The 5000-nt window shown below is 49.4% G+C and overlaps 1 long non-coding RNA gene across 1 annotated transcript in view; it reads left to right on the top strand.

Moving 5' to 3' along the window:
• The window catches only part of LOC113821597 (uncharacterized), a 112540-nt gene that overhangs the window by 364 nt on the left and 107176 nt on the right, over positions 1-5000 (top strand). Inside the window, exons 1-2 of the long non-coding RNA XR_011398843.1 lie at positions 1-15; positions 976-1526. The exon at positions 1-15 is cut by the window's left edge and continues 364 nt beyond it. This is a non-coding gene — a long non-coding RNA (uncharacterized lncRNA). The remainder of the gene's footprint in view (positions 16-975; positions 1527-5000) is intronic.

Below are 5000 nucleotides of genomic sequence, written 5' to 3'. Positions count from 1 at the left end.
ATTTGTTCTGAAAGAGTGAGTTTCCATCCCCCTCCTCCCTTCCTCCCCCCCCCCTCCTTCCTTTCCACCCTTTCTCCCTCCTCCCCCCCTCCATTCACTCCCCCCAAAAATACGATATAAGTTTTACGAATAACACCCAAAAATTCCCCTTCCCTCCTCCTTCCTCCTCCTTCCCTCCCTCCTCTCTCCCCTTTCCCTTCGAAGAAAAAATTACCCCTCTGCTGTATACATCTATTTTATAACGAAAATAACTCCTGGTAAGTTCTCTACTCCATGTGCGGTGCCGGAGCCAGGGACTGAGTTCATAGGGAGTGTGATTTCATTTCAAAGTCGTTTCAATTTTGTCTTTTTTTTTAGCTATTTGTTTATTCATTTCACGTTTTATATGAATGCTTTATTAGCCTTCCTTTGATCTCTCGGTTTGGGCTAAATTTTGACAAGTTCATACTCTGTTTATCTGTAACTTTGATTTAGATTCTGGTACAGTTGCTATTGTATCGACCGCCTAAGTGTTGTTTATATGAATTTTTGATTATTGTATTCCAAAGCTCATGTGGTATTTGGAGATTATAGTTGATTTAAGTGCATTTGAGTGTTAGTTTTCTCGTGTACTGTGATCTGTATTTTCAAGTTTCATTATTTGGATGTCTTTCACGTCCTCGCGTATTTTGTGAAGCCGCGGTGGTGCGTTTTCCAAAGGGTTGTGTGTATGTGACAGTTGCGGATTTGATGCGTGTTGTAAAGCTCGAAAAATAGTCTTTTAGAGTCCAGGCAAGCGAGAACAACACCAATTAGTTTTGATTTTTTCGTCCGTCGGATTCAGCAGAGTTCAGTATGGTTCCTTTCCCCCCCCCTACCCCTTCTTTTCCCCCTCCTAACCCCCAACCCCCCTTCCTCTCCTTAAACCCTTCCTATTCACGCGGATTTTTTTTTCTCTCGCCGTCACACGACCAATCGCCCCCCCTCCCCCCCCAGATTTCGGATTTCGAGTGCCATGGCCGACCCCGAGGAAAGAAACGACAGTGCCAGAAGACCCTCCTCAGGCCTCGCTGCGCCCACGACGCCGCCCGCGATCGCACGACGGCGTCCGGGCGCGCGGGGCGGGCTGGGCGGCGAGGGAGGACGTCGCCCGGGTCGGGAGAAGCGGCCTCGCCCCGGGAACAACTCTACGGGTTTCGCACGCCGCCTCTGACCACTCGGGCCTGACCTTACCGTGTCTCCGTGTGGCAAGAGCATGCAAGCAAGCAGGCAAGCAGGCAAGCCACGTCACCACAGAGGCCGTCATCACCCCCTTCCCCCTTCCCCCCACCCCCCTCCCCCTCCTCCTCCCTGCATTGCAAGAGACCTCCTGCAAGTGCCCCCCCCCCCTCTTTCGCCTCCCCTAGCCAGAGGGACCGACCGAAAAGGGGGAGAGGGAGAGAGAGAGAGAGAGAGAAAGAGAGGGAGGTAGAAGTGGGGGAGAGGGAGGAGTAGCGAGGTGTGGCAGGACCTAACTGTTGCACGTAATCACCGCAAATGCAGATCAGGTAAGCAGCAGGCATGTGAAATGTTTAAGTTTGAGCTTTGTGACGAATCATTATGGCCTCCGCACCCTCCCGCCCTCCGCGCAGTCCCCCTCTCTCTCGTCCGCTTTGTTGCTTTGTGATGTTTGTCTCCCGGAGTGGAAAGAGAGAGAGAGAGAGAGAGAGTGAAAAAAAATAGCCGTGTTTTGTGCGCTTTTGAAATATTACTCGCTACTGTAATTATTCATGGGTGTTCATATTTGGAATGATGAAACTGTTCTTTTTTCACGAGAGGTGTAACATTCGTCATATTTTAATGTGTATGTATACGCCGTATTCATTAATATCTATGGACGGTGTATATGTGCGTGTCCCTATGTGTGTCTATGTGTTATGTTGATTCGCTTCCTATGTAAGAATATTTAAAGAATACGTATACATGTGTCTGGAATGTGTTCATACGTGGTGAAGAAAAAAACACAATTTCGTTCTATCTTCCCCGTGTTTCGCCAAAAGTCAAAGTCACCGCGTATGGTGTCAAACAAACGCCTCGCCAAAAAATGAAACGAACGCACTCAAAAAAATGATTCAGTGCTGGGAAAAGTGTTCACAAATCATATTTAAAAAAAAAATCGATAACTTATTCTTGTGTGTTTGTCTGTGTCTCTGTCTGTGTCTGTGTCTGTGTCTGCCGCGATGCTGTGGCGGGGAGGAGAAGTTCGCAAGCGGGTGGCGGCGGCGGCGGCGGCGGCGGTGGCGGCGGCGGTGGTCGGGAAAATGCGATCCCGACCCGCCTGCCATTGTCATGCTTGCTTGCTTGCTTCATAGGGAGGATGGGTCCAACTGTTGCAACATTTCTGTCCAAGTTAGAGGATTCCTGGTTTTTCTTTTTCCTTTTTTTTTCCTTTTTCCTTTTTTTTTTTTTTTTGGTCTCTCTTGTCTCTCCTCCCATCACTTTCCTCCCGGCCCCTCCACCCAAACGCCATTTTTTTCCCTTCCCTTTTTTTTCTAGTGTTTCCGTTAATGGATGGATGGCAGAGCGACCGTGGATTGGCTGTTTCGGGGAGAGGGTGTGGGAATTTTCACCCGGGTTGGGGGGGAGGAGGGGGAGGAGGAGGAGGAGGAGGAGGAGGAGGAGGAGGAGGAAGAGGAGGAGGAGGAGGAGGAGGAGGAGGAGGAGGAGGAAGAGGAGGAGGAGGAGGAGGAGGAGGAAGAGAAAGAGGAAGAGAAAAAGGAGGAGGAGGAGGATTAACAAGAAGAGGTAGAGAAAGATTGGGAGGAGGAGGAAAAGGAAGAGGTAGAGAAAGATTGGGAGGAGGAGGAAAAGGAAGAGGTAGAGAAAGATTAGGAGGAGCTGGAAAAGGAAGATGAGGGGGAGGATGAACCAGATGAAAAAGAGAAAGAAGGAGGAAAAGTAAGAGGAAGAGAAACAGGAGGAGGTAAAGGAAGAGGAAGAGGAGGAGGAGGAGAAAAATGAAGAGAGTAACAGTAGGAAGAGAAAAAGGAAAAGAAAAAAAGAGGAGGAGGAGAAAAAGGAAGAGAAAGAGAAGAAAGTAGAGGAGAAGGAAGAGTAAGAGAAAACAGGAGAAGGAGTTTTAGTATGTGGCGTAGAGAGGGAGGGGTTTCAGTAAGTTTATGTCGAGGGGAAAGTATCATAAAGTACCATAAGTTGAGGTTTCAGACTTCGATAAACGTCGAGGAAAGAGAGAGAGAGAGAGAGATGTTTCAGAAAGTTGGCATATGTAAAAGAAGTGGGGGGGGGAGATTTCACGACACTTACAAGACAAAGTAGAAGAAAAGAAAAGTAAAAAAAAAGGAATAGAGGAAGGGAAGAAGGAAAAGACGGGAGTGTTTGTGCCAAGCAAATTATCCAAGCACTAGAAGATATTATAGAAGTGGAATCCCAAGACCCCCTCCCCCTCTCCCTCCCCCCTTCCGTCTTAGCCAATAAGAAAAGATAGGAAGCTTCCTCCTCCTCCTCCTCCCCCTCCTTCCCCCTCACCCCTCTCCCCCCACCCCTCTCCCCTCTCCCCTCACCCCTCTCCCTCTCCCCTCTCCCTCTCCCCTCTCCCCTTTTCTAAGGATTCACCTCCCTTTCACAGTCTAGATGAGGAGAAGGCTTTCACATAGCAGGATGTCTGTGTCAGCGAAGATATAATTGATTTCAGTTTAAGGGGGGTAGGGGGCGAAGGACCACGGAAGGGAGGGGGGGCTTTGTCTCGATTTAAAGGGGGGGGGAGAAGGAAAGGAAGGGTGGAGGGGTTGTTTCAATTTAAAAAGGGGGGAGAGGAGGAGGAGGACGGAAAAGAGGGGGAGGTTTTGTCTCAATCTAAAAGTTGAGGGGCAGAAGATTTTTTTTTTCCAGTTTAAGACGAGGAAGGAGAAAAGAGCGGGGCAAGGGGGGAAGGGGGAGGGGGGCGGAAATGAGGAGGAGAAGGGGGGGGTCAATTTAAAACAGGGGAAGGAGGAGGGGGAGGGGAAGGAGAAGAAGGGGGGGATTTGTTTTCAGCAAAAGAGGTGTAATTCTGCTGAAGGAGGGACCGTGATGGGGTTGAACTGAGGCAAAGACACGCCCCGGTAAGGAGAGACTAAGATTTGCTGGCTGGGCGAAAGAGGAAGAGAAGGAGGAGGGAGAGGGCGAAAGGAAGAAAGGAGGAAGGAGAGAGAGGAAGAGAAGCAGGAGGGAGAAGGCGAAAGGAAGAAAGGAAGAGGGAGAGTCCCCGAAAATGTGGGAGGAAGGACGGGTGGAAGGGAGATAGAGGGGGAAGAAGGGAGGAGGGAAGGAAAGGAATGAAAAAGGAGAGGGAGAAGGCGAAAGAATGAAAGGAAGAGGGAGAAGGCGAAAGAAAGGAAGAGAGAGAGTCCCCGAAGAGTAGGGAGGAGGGACGGATGGAAGGAAGATAGAGGGAGAGCGGGAGGGAAGGAAGGAAGGGGGAGTGGATGAAGGAGAGGAGGAAAAAGAGGAGGGAGGGGGATGGAAGGAGTGTAAGGAGGAAGGTAGAGGTGAGAGGCCGAAGAGAAGGGAGGAAGAAGGAAAAGATGAAGGGAAGGAAGGAAGATAGACTGGCCGAAGAAAGGAAGGAGGGGAGGAAAAGAAGTAGAGATAATGAGGGTGAAGAGGAGAAAGGAAGAGGAAGAAGGAAAAAATGAAAGAAGTGAGAGATAGGGTAAAGGAAGGAAGGAAGGAAGGGAAAGGGAGGGCGAAGGGAGAAAGGAAGAGGAAGAGGGTGAAGGGAAGGAAGATATAGAGAGCAAGTGAAGAAAGGAAGAGAGAGAGAGTCATGGGGTGAAGGGAGAAAGAGGGAGGAAGGATGGAAGAAAGGGAGAGAGAGAGAGAGAGAGACTGAGAAAATGAGAGAATGGAAATATACAGACACAGACAACTAGACGGATGAACAGACAGACAAACATATTGTCCCCACTGAAAAGCGTTTGACTCTTTCGAAATGTTTTAAACGAGAGAATGGAAGTACGGAAAGGGGAGGGGAGAGGGGGAGG

This window comes from Penaeus vannamei, chromosome 11, assembly GCF_042767895.1.
Source record: "Penaeus vannamei isolate JL-2024 chromosome 11, ASM4276789v1, whole genome shotgun sequence".
Lineage (NCBI taxonomy): Eukaryota > Metazoa > Arthropoda > Malacostraca > Decapoda > Penaeidae > Penaeus > Penaeus vannamei.
Note: the sequence above shows the minus strand (reverse complement) of the source record. Positions and strands in the feature narration are given on the sequence as shown.